Source organism: Canis lupus, chromosome 1 (assembly GCF_003254725.2).
Source record: "Canis lupus dingo isolate Sandy chromosome 1, ASM325472v2, whole genome shotgun sequence".
In the NCBI taxonomy this organism is placed as follows: domain Eukaryota; kingdom Metazoa; phylum Chordata; class Mammalia; order Carnivora; family Canidae; genus Canis; species Canis lupus.
In genome coordinates this window covers 5425339-5449998 of record NC_064243.1, presented here as the reverse complement: position 1 = coordinate 5449998, position 24660 = coordinate 5425339, and the positions used below count along the sequence as shown (strand labels likewise).

General features: G+C 39.5%; 1 long non-coding RNA gene across 1 annotated transcript in view; it reads left to right on the top strand.

The window, feature by feature from the left end:
* The window catches only part of LOC112643812 (uncharacterized), a 36686-nt gene extending 31951 nt beyond the window's left edge, over positions 1-4735 (top strand). The window contains exons 5-7 of the long non-coding RNA XR_003125914.3: positions 1001-1127; positions 3922-4087; positions 4611-4735. This is a non-coding gene — a long non-coding RNA (uncharacterized LOC112643812). The remainder of the gene's footprint in view (positions 1-1000; positions 1128-3921; positions 4088-4610) is intronic.
* Positions 4736-24660: the final 19925 nt, after the last annotated feature.

Here is a 24660-nt window from a genome sequence, read left to right as displayed (position 1 = left end):
ATGAAGCTTGGCAAAGAAGAGGCACCACGAATCTACTTACACAGATGATCTAACTCTAGTTGTAACACTATGCCAATTATAATTACATGAAGTCAGAATATATGTCATCTCAAATTTTGTAGGTACTGAACAGTAGGTTATCAGGCACACGGCATATGAATGTGACTGCCAGGTAAATAGATTTATGATACATGTGAGGAAGATTTGATAGTCCCAGTGTGTACACTAGGTAAAAGTGTTTGAATGCATGGCTGAATGAATAGAGATTTCTCAGAGTTGCGCTACAAACTCCAGGTATTAGGAAGATACCAAGCCCAGCGTGCCCCTGGCCAATCTGATCTGCTGGAACAATGCTCTGTATTTTCGTATAAGAACGGTTTTCAAAGCACAGAGAGACATTATACATGCACAATTTTCAGAGACTCAGACTTTGAATTTTTCAACAAAATGTAATGAAATGGGCAAGAGCCCTGCTAAAGGTGAAATCCCTTATCATGCAATGCCTTTCACCTGAGAAATAATTTAGCTCTATTTTCAAGCAACCTCTCCTTCCAGATGATCAGTGAAGCGATATGTGCTCTGTAGGTTTAAACGGGGAGAATATTAATAGAATGTATCATATGTCGAATTTGAGTGGGAAATAACAGTGAAGAGAAATTGAGGTGGAAAAGGATTAGAAACCTGGTAAAATATTGGAAGGAGGAAAGAGGGCAACACACTCACTCATTTCACCAGATTGATAAAAAACAAACGGAGTCATCAGATGGATTCAGACGAGCCTCTTTCGGCCCTGGCGCCATAGAGAACGGGGAAATGATGGCAACATTTAAAAGTAGCAGCTTCTCCTTCCTCTCCCCGGGGGCGTTCATATCGGAGCCCAGGACAATTAGAGCAGAACGTTTAGCAAAAACCCCTAGAGTTGAATACTTTACTGAGAAGCTCTGTGGTTTGTGAAAGAATTCTGAATTTGAGGAGGTCTCTCACCATTTCCTATGATCAGGTCATTCACCGAGTTAAATATGTTTTGGGCACCCCCTTGGACGCTAAGCACTGTGAGAAGTGGAGGGTGAAACGGAACGCACAGCTCCTTCCTTCCCTCAAGGATCTCTAGCGTGTGAATGGAAAGGGTAAGTGGAACGTTTATTAGATGTGGTTTACATGTGATAATCACATCTTCGGGGTGATATAGAAACACAGGGGCCTAGCTCAGCTTTAGGGAACCCGGACATATTTCCAAAAAGAGGTGACACTAGAGGTGGATGCATCGATTTGTGGAGGTTGAGCAAACTGAGGAGGGAAGGAGGCTGCATCCGGTGAGGAAATCAGCACGAACGAAGAAAAGAGCAGGAAGGGGCTGGTGCTTACAGGCAGCTCCAATAGGTGTGTTGAGCAGGAGTGAGGGCGTAGCTTGTGGAGGGGCGTGGCCACGGCAGGGGGCGTGGCCATGGGAAATGGGCTGCCCATACTCCGGAGCAGTTTAGTAAGGGGCAGGGGCGTGACAAGGGGTGTGGCCGCAGGTGAGGGCGTGGCCCGGCAGGGGCGTGTCCGTGACGAGGGGCAGGGCTGTCCGTGAAGGCGTGGCTTGGCAAGGGGCCGTGGCCGTGGTAAATAGCCTGACCATAGTCCAGAGCAGTTTGGTAAGGGTGTGACTGCAGGTGAGGGCGAGGCTTGGTGAGGGGGCGTGGCTATGGTAAATAGGTCTGACCTTAATCCAGAGCATCATAAGAGGCGTGGCCGCAGGTGAGGGCGTGGCGTGGTGAGGGGCGTGGCTGTAGTGAGTGGGTGAGGCTACCAAGTGACAAAGGTGTTTCTAGAGGATGAAAGAACAGGAGGCTAACAGTAGTTGGCATATGGAATAGGTAATGGAATCTCTGAGCTAGGAAGAGTCTTAACTGAGGTGAGGCTGGAGACTTTGTAGGTGACGAATCTCTCCAGCCTCAGTGTAACACAGGAATTGAAACAAGGACCAGTGAGGAAGGAAAGAAACTGGAAAACTAGTGAATAATCAAGAAAAGGGATCCAATGGCATGGACTAGAACAGGAGCAGTAGGGAAGGGGGAGAAGAAGACAGATCATGACAGATGCAACGTCAAAGAGCAGAGTCGCTCGGCTGCCTCGGGAGCCCGCTCCCAGAGCCACCTGTGCCCTTTAGTCATCCCTCAGGAGTTCCACTTCTGGAATCTTAGCTCCATTAAATTGCATAAATTTATACATAAATTATGAATCCTCAAAATCTCTCTCATTACATCTTTTGTTTGACTTTATCGAGATTACCTACACTTTTGCCTTGTCCTCAAACCCCGCTCTTTGGAGCTCCTTTTAGTGTGCCTCCAAGGCAGGTATAGTGCATCTCTCTCCAGGGCCCTCCTGACCATCTGTCAGCACACTGCATCAGCCCAATAGACTCACCTGCCTTCTCTCTTAAAAAATGGAAGGGGATGCATAGTGTTGGAGAAAGTAATCCTTTTTCTTTTTTTAAGATTTTTATTTATTATTCATGAGACATACAGAGAGAGAGGCAGAGACACAGGCAGAGGGAGAAGCAGGCTCCATGCAGGAAGCCCAACGTGGGACGTATTTCCCTGATGGCCAGCGATGTGGAGCATTTTCTCATGTGCTTGTTGGCCATGTCTATGTCTTCCTCTGTGAGATTTCTGTTCATGTCTTTTGCCCAATTCATGACTGGATTGTTTCTTTGCTGTAGAGCACTGGGTGTTATGCTAAATGTTGGCAAATTGAACTCCAATAATAGAAAAAAAAAAGAAAAACCGTCTCCTGACTTCCGATGTCTGAGTAAACACCTACCTCCAATCCCCATCCCCCAGAGTTAGCTCAGGAACTCCATCAACACAAGGGCTGCACCCATCTTGGTGATGAGTATTCACCCGAGGCAGAAGGCCAGGAACCAAGCTCAGATGGGTGTCCCTTCCTCTTGCCTCTTCTATTGGCTTGCTTAGTAAGTCCTGTTGAAGACTGTAAATCAAAGGAATTGGCGTTTTAGTTTTTCATTAGATTGCTGTGAATGTAGGTTGCAACTTCTAGGAGAAAAGGAGCAGGCCTTAGTGTCATTGGGAAGTTCATTTAAATTCAAAAGGTCATTCTTTAGCTATAAAACAAGAGGATGGAAGTAAAATGATCTCTGAGATTCCCTTCAGTTTAGATATGTTATAATTAACCATCCTTGAGTGCAATCATTTCAAAAACATATATTTTCAGGTGTTTTTTTTTTTTCAAAAAGACAGGTCTTCAAGGTTTAACACCACAGATGCCTCATTATCCAAATACCTCCACACTTAAAATTCAATCCCACTTTCTGTCATAAAGAAATTATGTTTTGATTAAATTTTCTGAACCAGAAATATATGTTAAAAAATACAGAGGAGGATAAGAAATATAAACCTAAAACTCCCAAGCCAGAATAAGCCCAAACAAAAAGTACTTAGCAAACATGAATAGAACAAAACAAAAATAAACTGGCTGAATTAAGACAAATGTATGGGAATTATTACATTTGTGTAAAATAAAATGCAATTATGAAAAATATTCTGAAAGTTTTTTTTTAACTTAAGTAGAATGAAACCCATACATTCTTGCGCAATGACTGAACTGTATTGAGTGGTGAGTCATATGTACAAGGACATAAAGGTTAATCAAAAAGCCTGAAGTTATATTCTACACAATGATTTCCTGGAATGCAATTATTTGCTCATTATGTAATCTCCTTTCCAGCAATGATATTCAAATGCGCATACTTTATTTTAAACAAGAGCTGCGTTTTCCAAGGCAGAACACAATTGGCATTGCAAGCTAGATGTGTGTATATATAATTAAAATCACCTCATGAATTTCAAGCTCTCCAATACAGTTATTTGTATTTTTTTTCCTAACCATCTCTCACATATATTTATTCCCAATGTTCAGGTTGGCTGTAAAACTTGAGAGCTTGGAAATGCAGTATCCTGTGGCTGCTGAATCACGGACCATTCCTCTGTGAAACCCTAACACAGATACTTACCCCTCAGAATTATTTTGAAGACTGAATGGTATAGCATGTGCAAAGTTCATACCACTGGCCTGGAATAGAAAGGTAATTATAGAAGATGTAGCTGTGAGGATGGGGAGGTGGAGGTAGGGTTGTGGCACCCTGGAACCAGATGGTGACACCCATGGCAATAAAGAAAGGAGGGCAGCAGGAGGAGTCGATGAGGAGCAGGGGGAGGATGGCCAGGAGGGGAGGACAGGAGGAAAAGGGGAAAGAAAGAGTTGTGTCTCACCTACCTCTAGGTTAGCTAGTTAGTCAGCTGTTACCTAGAACCATAAGTGTGGAATTCAGGACCAGGTGAAAATAACCAAGTTTGTAAGTGAAGGAAAAACACTGATATAAGTAGAAATGAAAAGTGTGACTTGTCAACAAAAAGGAAAAAATACTTCATCCAGCGAAATTGTCCTGAGACTAATCAATCAGTTAATCTTTGAATCACAAGATAAAACATACACAAGGTTTTATTTCAGATTCTTTATAAAGCTAAGCCATAGGTATTTGTTATTAAGACGCATGACTGGTAAAAGGAAGAAATAATATACGCCTGCCTTTTGTGTCTTAAAAATAGTTGCAGCCAGAGCAAAGCCCTGGGATGACAGGAAGAAAATGAAGTTACATTTTTCACACCTTCTGATTAACTTTCAATGCCTCCCAAGCCCCAACAACTGGAAACGAAGAATTTCGTGTTGAGCTAAATATTTAGAAATAAAAAATCTAATAATTGTTAGAGGACACAAATCAGAGCTGTATTCCTTCTGCAGCCTAATGCAGTACATTCAACAAAAGGTTAGAAAGCAATAATGAGCATGAATTCTTCTTTTTAAATCTTGCTCCCATTGCCAAGAATGTTTCCATAGTTCAGTACCTGCACTGTGTGTGTGTGTGTGTGTGTGTGTGTGAGCATGTGTGAGTGTGTAGTGTAATCTCCATGTCAGAATATTTAGCATCCGATTGTTTGGATTCAAGCCCCCTAATTTATTAGCTGGAGCCTTCTGGAAATCAACTACTTTGAACTCAGATTACTAGTAGTAAAACTGGGATGGCAGTAATGCCGACCTCACAGAAATTCTATACATGTCTGCGGTGTATTAGGCACTCCATTAATGATAGCTTTGTTATTATTTGTACATACACTTGTATAATAAAGACACTTTTGGGCAGCCCTGGTGGTTCAGCGGTTTAGCGCCACCTTCAGGCCAGGGTCTGATCCTGGAGACCAGGGATCAAGTCCCACGTCAGGCTCCCTGCAATGGAGCCTGCTTCTCCTCTGCTTGTGTCTCTGCCTCTCTCTCTTTCTCTGTGTCTCTCATGAATAAATAAATAAAATCTTTAAAAAAAATAAAGACACTTTTAACTCATTAACTCGTAGATCATAAATGTTCAACAGAAGAAAATACCAGAAGAGAATAAACAGCACACGCATATATATTTAAAATGTACAAACCTATAAATACATATATAAAATGCATGATACTTATATAAAACATAATAATAAATATTCTTGGGATTACAGATAATCCCTGAAACCCACAAGTCTCCTCCAAATTACAGAACACACACAGTGATGTGTATGCAGTTGAAGATAGACCGGTGTTCTCTTCCTCTGATGCGTACTACTGACTAGGTTGCCACATATGAGAACACGGGCAAAACCCTACTTACACTCACAACGGATGGAAAGCTCATCTTTTTCTCTTATTTCACGGAGAGCTGGGCACGCACTAGGAATGCCCTGCGTGGTAGTCAGGACTTCACAGGGCTGATGCACCCAGGTCTCCAAGCACCCATGATGATGGTATCCTAAAACTCTGTGGGGCCTGCAGGAACTGTCTGGTCCAGCTGCCACCTCAACACTGGCCGGGTTGCAGGGAACATCACTATGAGATACCAACATTCCCTCTCCTGGTTTCTAGCCTAGTGCTACCGACCCACACACCTCTAACCTCTCATAACCCAACCTTCAAATTGGGATCTGAACTTTACAGTGGTTTTTGTTGTTGTTGTTGTTGTTGTTTTTAAGCACCTGAGTATTGGAGAAAAAAGAGCTTGTCTTCCTCATTGTCTGCCATATTATTGCCAGAATTTCTGATGGAATTGGATGGTGGAAACATCATGGGCTGATTGGCATGCATTTACATCTAAGAAGGTCACACCAAAGTATGGTACCTTTAATTATAGAAACAGATCCTCAGAAACCTTCTTCATTTCTTTCCAAATTTCAGATTGAAAAATGTACTGAGGAAAGGGTGCTTATTCCAATTAAGTGTATATTGTGGACAGAATAACTAATGAGCAGGATGTCAGTGGGTACATCTATGGATCTTCATGAATACCTATTTCTATTTTCTATTCAGCCATTTGTCTTCACAAGAAAACTGCTTCTTTGGTCGTTCTCAGCATATTACTTTACGCAAGAAAAGCACAAACCTAAGTCCCAAACGTTTAGAAAACTGATTTAACTTGTTACTAAAAGTTTTTTTTTTTTTAAACAAAAGCACATCCTAAGCAAGGGATGTGCATTCATCAAAACACAGCCTCTGAGATCAAACTCCCCAGTTCCTACACCTGCTTTGTCACCTGAGCACTTCACTCTCTGTGCACTGGTTTCCTGACTGTGGGACCAGGGTCCTAAAGGTTCCTGCCTCATTATGCGCTGTAAGTGCTGAGTGAATTAGTTTAAAACTGTTCTCGCATGTCGATTGTGCTGGCAACAGGCTTCACTTGGATCAAAATGCACAGAGCTGCTCACATAAAAGCAAGCTTTACTGCATATAAATTATATTTTAGTAAACCTGACTTTAAAAATGGTTCCTGACACACCGTAGTAACTGTGTACATTCAAATTACTATCATCATCCTTACACGATTCAGGAAAAGTCTTCTGCTATGGACTGAATCTTCACCCCCCTAAATTTATGTCCAAACCTAACCTCCAAGGTGATGGTATTAGGAGATGGGGTCTTTGGGAGGCAATTAGAATTAGATGGGGTCAAGTGGAGCCTCTATCAATAGGATTAGAACCCTTCTAAGTGTCTGGAGAGTTCTCCGTCTCCCCTTCCTCTCTCTCCCCTGTCCCTCTCTCCTCTTTCCCAGCTTCCTTTCTCTCTCTCCCCCTCCCTCTCCCCCCCATCCCCTCTTCCCCCACTTTGCCCTCTACCAAGTGAGCAGCACCATGAAGACACCATCTGCAATCAGGAGAGCCCTCACCAGAAACCAACCACACTGACACCCTGACCGACTTCCTGCCTCCAGAACTGTGAGAAAATAAATGTGTGTTGTTCAAATGTGTGTTGCTCACATCTGGTGGTATGTGGTGCTTTGTTGTGGCAGCCCTGGTGGACTGAGGCAGCTTCTTAAAAGTTCTCTCTGCATTCCTTTTCCATAAACTGCATGTCTTAGGATCAGCCAACTATGCCCTCCCCTCTCTTCTGACTCCTGTCCTGCTTTCTTTCCTTTGCCCCATCCTCCTAGAGTGCTTCTGTTCTTTGTCCCTCCCCTCCCTAACTCACTGCCACCTCCCTCCCCGGGGCAGCGGTATGGATGCAGGGAAGGAGGCTGAGGGGGCCTGTATTTGGCAGGCATACCCTGGACTCCCATGTGTGTGAGGTGTGTAGACATGTGTGTCAAGCCATTTACACCAAAGTAATGAAACATTAATTCAAACTACAATGGACAAAGAGGGGAGGGTTTTCAGAAGGGTCCTTTGTGATCTCACAGGGACACAGGCTGTGGCTGGGACCTGGGGTACTTCTTCTGTGGGCTCTGAGTTCTTGCCAGTCAATCCCCTCCCACCAGCTTTTCACCCCCAAGCCTCCCAGGACACCTGCTACAGAAGGCTGTGCCATATAGTTGAAGAGAGCTGAAGTAAACATGTATGGATATGACTCTCAAATCAAGTACAATGGAAATAAATAATTATGATTGTGTTTCTTTAATTTCCTCACACATTTTTATTTTCTTATTTTTTCAATAAATTTTTATTTATTTACTTTTTTAAGATTTTATTTTTAAATATTTCCTACACCCAGCATGAGGCTGGATGATCAAGACTCACAGGCATTCCACAGACCGAGCCGGCTAGATGCCCTTTCCAAGTACTTTCCTCCTAACATGGATTCCTTTTCCTTTCTTCTCCTATTTTAAATTTATTTTGTCACTCTCTCCAGCTTCTTGTTTCCTTGCCTCCCTTCATGGATCGATGTTTTTGCTTTGAAAGGACTTCCTTTTGGAAGCCTGGGTAGCTCAGGTGTTTGAGCATCTGCCTTCTGCTCTGGTCAAGATCTCAGGGTCCTGGGAGGGAACCCCACATCGGCTCCCTGATCAGTGGGGAGTCTGCTTCCTGCTCCCCTTGCTTGTGCTCTCTCTGTCTCTTTCAAATAAATAAATGAAATATTTAAGAAAAAAAAAAGGACTCCCTCTCTATATTCTTTTCTGCTTCAAGAATTGTCTAATTTAGTAATTCTGTTTTCTAAATCATTCAATTATTCAAAATAATTTGAAACAATCCACTTTCTTAGTGTTGAGATAGTGCATGAAGAATATGATTGTTTTGAAAAGACATTTAACCTCTCAGCTAATTTTCTTCAACTTCTATTTCTCCTAATTCCTCTCCTTTTGTGCAGGATGATTTTTCACAGTTATTTCCTATACAAAAACCACAGAATAAGCTTGTTAAACAATATATTTTTGATCCTTATATGATCACAATGTCAAACATGGCTTTTTTGTTTGTTTGTTTGAAGTATAATTAACATACAGTGTTAATACAATAGCCTAGATAGGGAAGCAGCCTGAATGTCCATCCACTGATGAATGGATGCAGAGGATGTGGTACATGATGGAATATTACACAGCCATCAAAAATAATGAAATCTTATCATTCATGACAACATGCATGGACCTGGAGAATGTCATGCTAAGTGAAATAAGTTAGAGGAAGATTTCACTCATCTGTGGAGTTTAAAGAAACAAAATGAATGAACAAACAAAGGGGAAAAAAAAGAGACAAGGCATGGCCTTTTTTCAATTTTCTAGAGAATAATGAGATTGTGTTTAAAGTTCCCTGCAGGGCTTTCTGGTCTTCCTTTCTCATTTCCTGCACTGTTTTTTACAGCCTTGGATATACAATGCTTGTCAATAATTGCCAAATTCCAGCTCTCTCTTAGAAGTAACATTACATGAAAAATATAATTTCACATGAAACACTTAATGAGAATAAACACCAATGAAAAGTCAAGGTTAACAGTTCAGAAGTTGCAATGATATATCCCTTCTTAGAGAACCATTATGATCCAGGGGCACATAAGCTCTTTGTACTGGAAATAGCAGTCCTTAATCTATGGCATGTGGGATGCAACTCCAAGAACACTGCATAGAGCCTCTTGTTCACTGTTTTAATTGCCGTCAGAAGAAATGAATACAATAGAGATCAATGAGTTAATCATGAAACTATGATAAATAAGAAAGCATCCTACTCAACAGCAAAGAGTCTGTAGGAAGAAGGACAATCAGATGAGTGCATAAACTTTTTTATTATAGAGGCACTGAAACAGTCACCACCTCATCACAATAAATTGCCAGTGCTCATTTTTAACAAAACCTCATCGAAAAAAGTGTTCCTTTATCCATTTCCAAATATGCTGGTACAAATACAGAGGTAAATCAGTTCCAGTTTCTATTGGGGAAGTTGGTCTAAAGGAGTGTTCTCTCTTTTGATTTCAGCTATCACTTCTTCCCAGTCTAAAAATATGCTCAGGGACACCTGGGTGGCTCAGTGGTTGAGCATCTGCCTTTAGTTCAGGGTGTGATCCTGGAGTCCCGGGATCGAGTCCCACATGGGGCTTCCTGCATGGACCTTGCTGCTCCCTTTGCCTCCCTCTCTCTCTGTGTCTTTCATGAATAAATAAATAAATCTTTAAAAATAAAATAAAATAAATAAAACATACTCAGCCTCATCCTAAAACAAAAAGTCCTCTCTTGCCCTACACTCCTTTCTGTCTCTTGTTCATTTGTTCATTCAAGAAGTATCTACTGAGCACCTTCACTATTCCAGCCACTGTTTTAACACAGAGGAGTGTCTACAGCCCTGTGGGATCAACACAAGTACCTGTCCTCACGGGGCTCACATCTGTTCTCTTCCCACTCAAAAAGCAGTCTTTGCACCTTCTCTTTCTTTTTGAAATAATCTCATTAATATCTGACTTACCCCACCTTATGTATTGTTTGTAACAAGTTTTTTGAAATATAACTTATATAGTATACTTCACCCAGTTGAAGTATACAACGCAATGGGTTTTAGTATACTGACAGAGTTGTGCAGCCATCCCCACAATTGATTTTAGAGCACACGTAGATTCCTCAGGGCAGCCGACTACCCCATCAGGAGTTTGGGGGCTCAGGCCATCGGGCAACATAGCAAAGGGATCAGAAGTGTGTTCCTGGGGACTCAGCAGAGCCTGATTCCAGCTGTCCCACATCCTTGCCCCGAAACCTTGGGCAAGCGGCTCATCCTTTGCACACCTTAGCTTTCTCATCTGTAACAGACAGATCATGCTTCCTGGCCTCAGCCTTCGCCGTGAGGATTAAGCTGTGGAATTTGGGGGGCCTTGTCTGACACAGAACAAGTGCTCAGTTAATCAGGACAATAGGATGCCCCAGGACTGGCCAGTTCCCTGGGTTGACAGTTCTGCAAGTACAGAAGGGACAGCTCTTTTGCGAAGGTTGTGTCTCCAGTGCCTGGCACGGTGCCTGGCACAGAGCAGGAGCTCATTAAGTCCTACCCACAATGAGGACTGAAGGAGCAAACAGAAAGTCGGTGGCTGTCCCCCCGCAATGCCACCGCACTGCTCTGCCCGTTGTCATTTATGTCTGTGTGGTGGAGGGCTTCCTTTCCTGCTCCTATGTCACACGTTTTCTATTTCCACAAGTATTAAAAGTGTTTCCGGAAAAAAAAAAAAAAAAAAGGCTGCTTGCAAGACCAAATTAGGGTGGAGACCAAGCCTGGGGGTGGGAAAACCAGTTATGAAACATAACCCTAGGAAGGATGATGGCATGCACGTGATCGTGTCTGAAGACTGAAGAGAAGTGTCCAGGATTTGAGAGAATTAGGAAGTAGAACTAATAGTTAACTGACAAAGCCAATGGGCTTCCCTGAAGCGTTAGCCCTGTTCATGTCTTCCTTCTTAATAGCTTCTTCCTGTGCTTTGGGGTTGTTCTACTCAGGTGGATGTCTCCTATCTCTGTGAGCACATGTATTCTTCATTAGAAAGAATGAACTTCAACTCATTGCTTCTCTCACTTTATGTCAACTTCTGGACTATCTGACACCTAATCACTCCAGATGCTAATGACTATTAAATTTTCTATCTCCATATATATTATATAAGAGAAAGGGAGCTTCTTGGGTAGAAACAAGAAAGACTTGAGGGCTAGGGGATTTCTCCGTCTCTCCAAGGTTCTCATAATAATGTCTCAGCTTCTCTCCCTTTCCAAGCAGCACACAAGAGATCTGATGGGGTTGAGTACTTTTTTTGGCCTTGCAACCCTGTGACACTTAAAAACAGTCCTCGGATTTAATCCTCAGCTATGCTGGACCTGTGATTACTGGAAATAAGACCTTCTACTAGTCATCAAAGAGCTTTATGATTCTTCACCCAGGCATTGAGACAGGAGCTCAAGGTTATCAATTTGTCTTCCTTGGTTCATTGTCAACTGATATGTGTAGATTTTCATGAATGATTAGGAAAATTCAGTTATTTCATAATCATTATGATCAGTATTGCTACCTGCAATGGTTTAAAATATGCCCACACATTTTTCTTGCACTGTCTTTGAAAGGTAGGATCTAATTTCCTTCCTATTTTGTGTAGGCTGAACTTAGTGACTTGTTTTTAATGGATAGAATTAAGTAGGAGTGATGGTTTGCAGCTTCCACACCACACAATTCCACAAAAAGACATGTGGCTCCCTCCTTGCCCTCTCTCTTGTGTCACTCACTCAGGGAGGAGCCACTTGAATGTCATCATTCAGACAATTCCTTCAGAGGAGGAATTAAGCCCTCTTACCAACAAACAGCAAGAAATGGAGATCTCTTACCAAAACTCATCTGAGTGAAGGAATCTTAGAAACAGATTCCCTAGGCCCCAGTTAAACCTTCTGATGGCTGCAATCCCAGTAAATATCTTGACAGCTATTTCTTTATAGTTCCTGAGTTAATAGAACCACCTAGCTAAGATCATCTTGATTCCCTAACCCACAGAAGTTGAGAAATAGTTAATGTTCATGGTTTTAGGGCAGTGCATTTTAGAGATTATTTGTTATGCAGCAATGGAAAACTAATACACCTCTAGGGTGAGCAACTATCACAGTATATTGATCTCTGAAGTGACCCACCTTCTCTTCCATCTCATGTCTGCATCTACAGAAACTTGAGTAACCTTGATATTATTATGTGAGCTCATCCGATATGTGAGTAACATAATCCCAGAATCCCATTTTGGAACTCAGATTCCTAGGTTTTATCTTGGCATCAAATTTGGCATCATTATTGGATAAAAAAGAAAAAAAATAGCTAACTCAGTGAAACAATTAACTAAGCAAGAGATTATTTACAGAGTTGTGAAAGGATTAAGGATGAAAGAAGGATGAATAGCAAAGTATTTAGGGCCATTATATATGGTCCCATTAATAATGGGAAACCATTATTTCTACAGAACCCAAAGAAAATTATAGCCAAGATCCAAAAGGACCCAGGCCACAAAGAGGGGAGAACTGGGAAGCGTGAATATTCTTACCTATTTCTCTTTCTCAAATCTTCTCCTAACTCTCATTGGCCAAACTCAACTAGTATCCAGAAGATAAGCAGGTCTGGGTAATCTAAACAACAGAGGACACCATCTCAGGCCATAGAGAAGGTAAGAAGACTGAACAATAAGTCTGAAGGAACAAATGTAAAATAACAAGCATACGATTTAAGCTACTAACCAAACTTGTGCAGATAGTAAATGGTTACATGCTATAGTGGAGAATGTCATTTCCCTATTTGATGTAAGATAATCACTCAATATTCTCATTCCTCAGTGATAACAATAAACTGAGAACAGAAAAAGCCATTTAACTTCCCTCATAGAGATTTTCAGATGGAAGTTATAGCTCTGAATTTCAGATGGGGTAAAAAGATAACAGGAAGAAGGGATTTGGTTGTTGCTGTTAGCTTGTACTCTTCATTTCCCACTCAGTGCAAAGTAAAAATAACAAGTATTTAAGAAAATAAGAAAATTAGTATCCAGAAAAAAATATTCCTAGAACTGTGTTACGATTTATGAGTTCTTCATAACAGGGACATTACCTAAGTCATCTAGATATGCAAAGTTAATACACTTGAGATTGATCATTTCCCAATTTTATTGGAAGTGGAGTAAACTGCATTTCTCAGAACACATTTTTGTTCTCTTCTGTGGTATTCTAAAGATTTGCATCTTCTCTAAAAGACTGGAAAGTGTCTAAATAATGTCTTCTGCAGAACTGACAACAGGTGTGTCCTGGACAAGGGAGCCCGTTTGTATTCCTTCCTCCAGCCACCCCTAGCTCTAGCCCATACATCAACCTTTAGGAAATCATCCCAAGAGAGAAAGGAGGTCCTGAAACATCAAAAAGTCCTTTTGATCCTGAGAATGCTTTTGTAGCATGACACATAACATGTTTCACTGCCTGAGGGAATGAAAGGGAAGCAATGACTAAGCAGAATGACTTAAATGCTTGGAGCCTAGTTAAAGCCATGTTAGATTGCAATTTCGTCTTTTACCAGTGCTAAAACCAGATGGCGAGCTGAGGCGTTCAGAATATCTAAAATCTACAGAAAATCAAGGAATAGTCATATAAATTTTGGCTGACAACAGAAATGTCTAATAGGAGGGCTGGCCCAAGGCAAAAATCAAGATGGCAAATTTTGGTTTTGATTTCTTTACTGTTTCCAGAATCCCATCCTTTTCAGCACTGACCTTGCAGAAATTCATACCTTCTTCACTCAGACAGTTATCTGGATCTCTCTGTTGCCTTTAGATCTTCACAATGTCCTTGACCTTAAACCCATTCGAAATCCAAATCCTTAAGTCTACTTCACACTGGGTAGTGTCTTTGCTGCAGCCCCTGACGTGACGTATGACAGAGGCAGAAAGGCAGACAAGAAACAATGAAAGAACAATGGGAGAAGAAAAGTGAAAGCCGTATAGATAGAATATTAAGCATACAGAAGAGGAGGAAACATGACACACAAAATAAGTGTTGCATGAAGAGCATCTGGAAAAGAAACAATAGCTATATCTGCACTGTTTTTTTGTTTTGTTTTGTTTTGTTTTGAGTAACCAGATACTACTGCATCATTTACTAGACACGCACATCTGTTCTTCACAGCAGCCCTGTGTGGTTGATATCGATATATTTATTTTGTAGATGAGGAAATAGAGGTTCAAAGAAGTCACTAAGCATCCTGCTCAAAGGGGAGAACCTCCTATTTAGAGTTGAGGGGCCCTGCCAAGGGGGGATGGATTTTAAAGAAACATGGAAGGAAGGGCATGCGATAGCAAATGAGGTCCTGAAAAGAGAACTTTGCATGCTCTCTAGACCGTGAGTTGAATTATGAAGAAAGAGAAATAAATCTGGAGTCAGAGCTCGGCTGACTTTCCAGCAAGTCTAAATTGGATTTTAGAACCATGACTGCTGGGATGTGTGATCTTGTCAAGAGTGGAGACAGGGGATGTACTTCTCCTTGGCAGTCCTTGAACCATCCCTCTGGGATCCCCTGAGCATTCTCCTTCAAAGAAAGACACTTATTGAGCTCTTAGTATATTTCAGGCACTCAACTGGGTACTAAATAGGAAAGTGACACCGGGATGAAGGGAGTAGTAAGATGTCACACTAGTTTGTGCAGAATCCCATGGCCCCATTACTTCTCCACCTCTTCTCCTCTCTGATGCACAGTTAAACCCAGGCTCCCTGAAGGCAGACCTTGCTGGTTGTTACAAGCCAGGGGGAGTGACCTTGATAACAGAATTGAAGATCAGGTGAGGACCACAGTGGCAGTCTTATTATAAAGGGTATTTACAGCAGCCGAGGCCCGCTGGTGACCTTAGCTCATGTGGCTGATGCACTTCTCTGTCTATTGTTCAGGATGTTGGTTTCCTGGGGCTGCTGTAGCCAAGTGCCACAAAGTAGGCAACTGAAAACAACAGAAATCTATTTTGTCCCAGTTTTGGAGGTTAGCAGTCCAAATCTAGGTGCGGCATGGTCACACTCTCTCCAAATGTTCTCAGGGAAACTCCTTCTTGCCTCTTCCATGGTTCTGGGCAATCCTTGGCATCCCTTGACTTGTGAAAGAATCGCTTGGATCTCGGCCTCTGTGGTCATATGGCCTTCTCTCTGTGTCCACGTGTCATCTTCTTATGAGAACACCAGTCGTATTGGATGAGGGCCCACCCTCTTTTAATATGGTCTCATTTAGCTAATTACATCTACAATGTCTCCATTTCTAAATAAGGTCACACTCTGAGTACTGGGGTTTAGGACTTCAACATATCGGCATTCACTGGTTACTTGATAAATGTTTGCCAACTGACTAAATATGATGAGCTATTGTCATCAGTATCTTAGGGAAGAGAAAGTGTTCTCTTTTTTTTACCTTGATACTTTTTTAAATGCTGTGATTGCTATCTCATATTTGGTAATTACAATTAATATTGTTTTAAGACACAGAAAGATTACTATAAATAATTAGGTGTAAAGATTTGGAAGCATTTTCTTCAGGCACTTTGTGCCTTTTTTTTTCTTTTTTTCTTTTTTTTCTTTCTTGAGTTGCAAAATCTATTATATGCAAATAAAATCTGTATTCTACTACCAAATATGAAAAGTTAAGTAATGGGGAAAAGGATATAGAAAAAAATCCCTATACTGAGTATCTAAGTAGCCTTATCCAAATATGATGATTTGTGCATTTGTCTTTACACTTTTTAGACATGTGTGTATATGTAAATGCACTTTCCTTCTCCTTTATGTAAAGTTACAGTCAGGAAATAAACACAAAGTAAACAGAAAGAAGGCTATACTTTGGATGAAAATTTGAAAAAAATTGAAAATTGACTTGCAATTTCCTTAGGGAATACTGTTTCTTTTTATTCTATGCCCTTTGGTCTCTTGCAATGTATAAATTATTTAGGTTGGTAAAATCAATAATCATAAATCAGGGATACAAGGGGCAATATTTTGATGCTAAATATAGAGTCCTTTACTAACACATTAAACCAAACATAAAAGTTTAGTGGGATTAACATATAAATGGTAACATTTTCTATCTCAGAAACTGTTTATCTCTTTCAGAATTCCAATTAGAATGAACTCTGCAGTCCAATAAAGGGGAAAACTTATTATAAAATTATGCTGGGAATATATATGAGAATTTTTAAAATAAATAATGGTAGTAACACACCTTTTATAGCACTGAAAAAGCATAATGCATAAGAGGATTTTCTGTGTGCTATGTTAAGGGCCTCCTTGAACCGACAGTGTTGGTGCACTACACATTTTAGACCAACTTCTCAAATTGCTCTACTCTTACCTCTTACTTTAATTGAAATAGAAAAACATTAAAAGAAAGTTTTAAGAGTCCAAATTGTGTTTAAAATGTTATGACCCTGCTTGAAACTCTGAAACTAATACAATAAATGTAATAAGGTAAGTGATCCAAAAAAGTGGCAATAGCAAATAAAGGTTAAAATGTTAACGTTGGGGTCAAGCCTCTAAAAAATGGACAGCAATGGAAAGACACATAGACTGGAAATGTTTGAGGAGTTGCTGACAGAGACACTGTCACTAATACAATAGTTTCAGTAAAGAGCCAACTTTGCTCTAGGAGCCATTGCTTCATTACTTAATGGACAGTGATCAACAAATGAAGTCAGTGTAGTTAAATTGATATTTTCAAATTTCTTCAATCTCGTGTTCTTTTGTCTAGTTATGTTTAAGTCATCTGTTTAATGTACTTATTTATAAAACTCTTTCAGGTTGGTAACATCTTTGTTAACTAACAAGGCTGAGAATTAAACATCCAGTTAACGGATTCTTTTCATTCAAATAAGACATCATGTCAATCACTGATCAGAGTCTCTAGAGTCGATCTATCTGCTACTCACTGGTAAGATAATTAGCAGCTTTGGCATAACAAACTTATAATCTAGAAGCAATCATTAACAAAATGTTAAAATTTGAAGGGGCTTATGAAGTTGTAAGGGTAACTTTTCTTTAAAATAAATATGTAGGGAAAGCCTATGAAGCATTTTATATATAACCTGACTCAATATTTTGCTTTTGACTGTATGTGTTGCAAAAAGAATATTGATTTCTCAATGTCTTTTTTTTTCAGTTCCTCAACTGCAGGCTTCAAGTGGTGCATTAGGTGCTGACTGTATGGTAATAATCTGCCTGGAAGCATCTGAGGTTCACAGTTGAGTTGTATCTAGAATCAGACATCATTCCTGTACCTGATTTAAGCAAAAATAAACCTTGCTAGGATTCATGCATTCTGTATTAGTGTGAATAAATAATATTTCTTTTAAATGAACCCCTTTTTATTTATCAGGTAGCAAGCTAAACAGAAAAGGTGCCGTAACTCCAGCTGACACATCAATCACTTTATTTGAACATGGAGAGGAAATAAAGTTCCACAGTCAACGTCAGAATTTGATCCCTTCTGCCTCCAGCTGAACATTCAATATCAGATAAGTCATATAACTGAATGTTTATATTAGAAAAGGTTATCTGAGCAAACAAATAAATGTTAGAACTAGTGAAGATGTACATATCGTGTCTGGAAAGGGAAAATACTCATTTTTTATTTCAAATAAAGAATATTTTGACTCTTTTGGGTTGTTTCAGATTGAAGGCTTCCTTACGATTACTGCATCCTAAATTCTATGTTCGTGGTGGATTAAAAATGGCAACAAATTCTTTTCATCTCCTCCTGTGAAGAAGGGAAGTCTGTTCCTCTATCCACTGAACGTGGGCTGGCTCTGTGACATGTTTTGACAAAAAGGATGTGGCACAGCTGACGTTGTGTGACTTCAAGCGTTGGCCTCAGCTTATGTTCTCACCGTCTTATAACACTGCTTGTATCTTTGTAGCAAGTCTGGGCTCGTCTCAGTGAGGATGAGACACAAAGTGGAGAGAAAGATCTCTCAGGGGAGAGGCCCAGCAGCCCCAGCTACCCTGCACATCATTAGGTGCCAGTGACATCCTCTGAGACCAGCGCTCCTTCATCTACATCCTAACTCACGGAAATGCATCAGTGAGCCTGGCCAATGACACATGGAGCAGGAAAAGCCCCCAGCTGGACCCACTGGCTGCTCAGAATCAGGGGCAAAAAAATGATAGTGCTTTAAAGTCAGGTTTTGGAGTAGTTTGTCCCACTGATACAGGTAACTAATTACTATGATATTGTTGCAGGATTGCAAGGCTCTTGTCTCATGGAGTTGAAGAATGAATTGCATGGACAAAAGGGTGAGGTTAAGTGAAAGTTTATTAAATGAAGGCGAGAACAGAAGGAAAGCTCTCTAGAGTGAGAGGAGCCTGCCTACAACGGGTTCCACTGAGAGCTCTTAGGATGGGTCTTTTATAGAAAACTGACTGGTGAACTTGGCAAATATCTTGTCTATAACATTTAAGACAAACAAGGTGGATTTGTTATGTTCCCTTCTCTCAGGTTAATATCTTGTCTATAACATTTTTCCACATTTGGGATTTCTGTGAGGCTGGTTACCTGTATGAGCCAACTCACTGAGCCCCCTGCCTGTTTCTCCCTACCTGGCCTCACCTGTCCTGTACTCAATATGTTTCACAATATCAATGTAAATATGCTTGTAAAATGCTTTAGACAACCAGAAAAATGTTTGTGACCTTAAATGAAACTTGACCCAAACAGGAATTACACACACACACCACCAGCACCACCAACATCACCAGCAACAGCAAAAACCTTGAATTTACCAGTGATGCATCCTTATAATGTGTAGTCAGTATCTTTTAGTTCAGATTCAAAACTCAGGAACTCAGGTATCAGAAGTGTATAGCTACAAGTAACAAGCTTATATAAAAAAAGACAGGATGCAGTAAAATTATCTTTAAAATGAACTAAATAGGGTGCCTGGGTGGTTCGGTCGTTGAGCATCAGTCTTTGGCTCAGGTCATGATCCTGGAGTCCTGGGATCAAGTCCCATATCAGGCTTCCTGCAGGGAACCTGCTTCTCCCTCTGCCTATGTCTCTGCCTCTCTCTGTGTGTCTCTCATGAATCAATAAATAAAATCTTTTAAAAAAATAAAGCTAAATAAAATGAACCAAATACTTTCTAAGGAGATATGTTAAGGGGAATGAGCTTGTATCATGAAAAGTCTCAGGCACTGAAGTTAATCTACCTTAAACTCCAGCATTACCACTTGCTAGCTTTGAAAGCTTGCTTCTACTAGGTTTGCTACTTAGTATCTCTGCCCCCCTCATTTGCAAAAATGAAGATAAATGTACCTACTTTAGAGTTAGAGTGAGCTCTGAAGACACAGTATACAGAATGTGTTAACACCGTATCACCCACACCACAAACAGTGGTTGCCTTCCCTGGTCCTCCAATTTATCAGTAGTGCTGATAAATATTGGAAGCCTCCTCTATGTAGTCATTATAAGTATGCCCTTCAAAGATTAAGAAAGAAGCTGAAAAAATATATGAAATTCATAAAATGAATTACTAACATAACATAAAAATATATAAAAATAAGGAGTGAAAGTCCCACTTTGGGTGTAGATATATATATAGTACATAAATTAAAAAATAAAATTTATAAACATAAAAATTCACTGCATAATAGATTGGAAGTTTTTAGCAGTGCTGTAAGAGTAATGCATATATTATAATAATAAAAGTTTTTTTTCCTGAGTTACTTTTTTAAATTTAAATTTTAGTTAACATACAGTGTAATATTGGTTTCAGTAGAATTCAGTGATTCATCACTTATGCACAACAAAAATCCAGTGCTCATCACATTAATAATACAAGTTTTTAAGGTCGGCAGTAGCTCAGGGCACCTAGGTGGCTCATTCAGTTAAGTGCCTGACTCTTGGTTTCAGCTTGGGTCGTGGTCTCAGGGTTGTGAGATTGAGCCCCGTGTAGGGCTTTGTGTTCAGTGGAGAGTATGCTTGAGATTCTCTCTCCCTCTACCTTCGCTGTTCCCCCTGCTGCCACTCTCTTTAAAAAATTTTAAATTAAATAAAAAGGTTGACAGTAGCTCAGGAACATCAGCTGGGATAGCTACACTTTGGATCGTATTCCAGAACATCTCAAGCCACTGTGGTTATAGGGCAAATTGGTCACATCTTTCCTTAAGACACACAAGACAAAAGAGAGAGAGTACCAAAGTCCCGCAGAACTTCTAGACCAGCTGATAGATCTATCTATGCTTCTAATCTATGTTCTTACAGTTATCCTCTGCCAAATCTCAATGATTCCTTAGTTATCTCCTTACAAAAAGTACAGTAATCCTTATGATGTAGATGAGCTCTTCAGAGTAAACATGGAACACGCAGGAAGCATGTACCACTCAAGTCTGAAGAATGCAAAGATGCCTTCTTGACAGCGCACGCTGTTTGCTGAAACAGTGTCAACCAGGGTCTCAAATGTCTTTCACTCATTTTAAAACCTACACATGTCTTTTTTATAAAATTAAGCAAACGTGAAGGACTAGATTTGTTATAGTGTTTTATATGGGACTAGAATTATTGAGGAATGCACAGCTTATTATTTTACAGAAGGGCCAAAATTGTGGAGATTTTTCCAGTTTTGTATTGTAATGAGTTTCTCAGCATTGTTAATAAACACCATTAATAACTTGCAAATAACTGCAGTCCAAAGTTTATTGAACAGACATTAGTCACATAACAAAATTTTATTACAGAAATGATATATTTACAAATATTAAACAATCCTCCTTACCTCACACTAAACTCTGTAAGTTATTCTTAGCTTTTAAAACGTTTTCATATCCAGCCTAGACATATAGCTGGATATTCATGCTAATTTATGCCTATTGTGGGAATGCAAAAACACTAATTAGCATGAAAATTGCCATGAATGGGAGATGGGAAATATATTTTATAATAGAAATTTAGATGTATCACAAGTCGATAAATGTGTTACTTATTTAAACATCCTATTTGAGTACAGAAAGGCACACATCTATATTGCACAATTTTAAAACAGTTTATCTATCCAAAAGATTGGTTTGTACGTTATAAATTATCCTTTACAAAGGCACCATATCTCTTTTGTGTTATCAACATATGCACACTAAATACTATAAGGCCATCAGATGGTTATTTATTCCATCTTAACCATTAAGACACTCCTTCTTACTATTTTTTATTGTCTCTGACATCAGAGAGAAAATTAAATAGAATTCTCTCTGATAAATTCTACACTATTCGTGTGGGGATATTACACTTTAGGATCTGTTCATTGGTTAAGAAACTAGATGATAGCAATTAGAGCAGGAATCAAACAGTTTATATACAGTCGTGGGGCTTTCTGCAGCTCTAATAAAACATCTATCTTGTTCTTTTTAAGGTAGTAACTCCCTACTTAATACAAAGTACTTACAACATTTGAGACACACCTAAATTAAAACAATAACAACAATGCAACATGACCCTCATTGAAGATGCTTGGTGCTTCGTGCTTGATGAGCACATTGTGGATTCTTAATTTAAATGCATGTCGTTTTATTGCTCCAGGCTATCCAAAGAAATGATGTGACTTTCTTATGGATGAAAATTGCAAGAAAGAAATCTTCCACCATTCCTTTGCCCTCCTTGGATGTGGTTTCAATGATTGTCTAACTTTCAAAGATACTTCCATGAAACCCTTATTTTCTTTCTATGCTTCCAACACCCCTCTTTCCTTGGTTTCAAAAAAGTGAAATAGATTTGGGTGATCCAGGTGTTCTATCTCCAAAGTATGGTGGTCTCCACAGTGTGGAGGTTATTTATACAGTTCAAGGAGAACCCAGAGTGATCCATGGAGGGACAGAAAGAAAATATGAAGCCCTTACTGATGTTGTATCATCTGAAATAGGAGACACATATTGGGCTTTGCTATTGCATGATGCACAGGTTGGCTGGGCTCACACTCTCAGGGTGCAGGATATCCCGAGGGAAGAACGTGAACCTGGAGCAGGGGGCTGACCATTGGCTCCCTTACCACATTTGCCTCTTTTCTTAAAGTTTACAGTTTTAGGGACCATCACTTAAGAAGGCTGAAGATATTGTGTGACTTAATTTTAACTAAATTGGTCCCTATGGAGCAAGTTTTAGTTATAGATGATTCTTGAAAAGAAGTCACAGAAGAGAAGGGTAAAAGTAGAAACCAAGGCAAAGCTGATCCTTTATAGAATCTCACACAAACTTTGGGTAAGTCTGGCATCCACTCCAACAGGTTGGGCATCATGTGGCTGGTTATTGAAAATGATGCCGCTCCAAAAAGGCAAACTCTGACACACTATGCTTAATGGGATCCTTCATCGTGCTCTGTGGCACAATGAAAACTAAATGACAATCTTTGGAATGTAATACAGATCCATCAAAAAATTACTACCATTACTAGAGACATGGGTTGACATCCAAGACGATTAGCAATGATAGGGCCCCGTGTGCAGATTATGCCCTGAGATATCTTTACTTCATGATTGTGGGAGCCATGCAATCAGCACACAGATCATGAAGACAAATCTCCACAATTTTTTCAGCAATGTTAACAAAATTGTGTGAATCTTCATGTTAAATATTCACAAGGGCCTTTTTTTGTCTTTTAGATGTATTTTTATGGTCCTATATGCAAATTATTTGTAAATACCAAAAAGATGGTATCACGAGTAATCAAAAGGATCATATGATAGTGTTTAGAGAAGCTGTCCTATACCAATGACTATAACATTTTTGTGTCAAAAAGGTGACTATTGAAAGTAAAGACTCCTGACCTACTCTTAGAGAGTCCTGGTGCAAATCATCAGACGATCCCATTATGAAAATTTTTTTCCTTGAAAAACCTCATGATTGGTTCCTGTACAACATGTTTGTTTTGTGGAACACTAGATGTATATCTATTGCCATTTGTTCTATTGACAGTTATAGAAGTTGAATAGAGTACATTTAAAGTAAAGTGAAGAAGGGTATCTTGACCAGGTCTAACCAGAGTGAAATGGGAGAAACAACCCAAACAAGGTTCTTCATTAACAGAAGCAGCTTCTTAAACAAACAGAAGCAGCTTGATCTTGCCCAAGACTACAACTGATCTGTAGTCTGTTTACAAATATTGGCTAAAGATATCCCATGGGGACATAAGGGACCATTTCCAAATGATAAAGAGCCATCATACACATGAGCATATAAAATAATCCAAGGTCATGTTTGGCTTTCTCTGGTTTCCATTAGAAGAGGTTCTGAAAATGATTGCTTCCTTTCTGTTTTAAAGACAATACTTATTTTTTTTAAAGTTCATTGAGAGCCATTACTGGGATATATAAGAGTTCTAGTCCATTTGCCTCCTGCTTCTGCCAAAGCAGAAACAGCTTCAGGCAGTTATGTGAAATCATAGGGTTTCAAGTTGATATTGGAACGTAACTTACAGATTTGAAAAACATATTTATGGCCATCAGTCTAATTAGAAAAACTAAATTTACGATCAGTTGCACAGCCAATAAAAACAATACAGAATTACAAAAACATGGCTGTTACGATAGGTTAATGGCTGTACTTCTCATAAAGGTTAACGTCTGTGCCTCTCATCTGTAATGTATAATTATTTTTCTGAACCTGGGCCTCTAAAAGGTTGCATGAGTTTGGCAAGTCACTAGTTTGCTTATTTTTATGGTGAGAATAGCAGTGCCCCCCAAGTCACAAAATTATTGTGAAGATAAAATGAGGTTTTGTCTATAAGAATATTCTCAAATACACATATATACAAAGCCCTACAGAAATAGCACATGCACATTAAATTTTACATATAGGTAAAATGAGAAGAGTGGGATAAATTATTTGTAAAATTTTGAAATGATTTTGGATACTGTAGATCGATTATGGATCTATCATAGAACTTATTTGACTTGAAGTCAAAAGCTTGAATATTAATGCCCAGCATACCTTTTGCTAATTATGGAACACTACATGATGGATATCCCTTTACTTTTCATGTGTAACTATACCTTTCTAAGTTATAAATGTATAATAGATAGTAAGCCCCATATATTCTCAACATTTCTTGAGATTCTCTAATACTTCCCTACTTTTAAAATTATTCTTTGTATATTACTATGTGGCTTTCATTATTGTATTAAGAAGCTTTGCCCTGAAAATTTGCATAGATTAATGGATGATGAAAATATATGGTCTCACCAGAAATATTACTGTTCCAGTGATAACTATTTTCTTAGAAGGAAAATTTCTGCCATGTTTCAATGCCCAGAAAAATGAAGTTTTAAGAACATTGTCAGCACTGGATGTTATACTATATGTTGGCAAACTGAATTTAAATAAATAA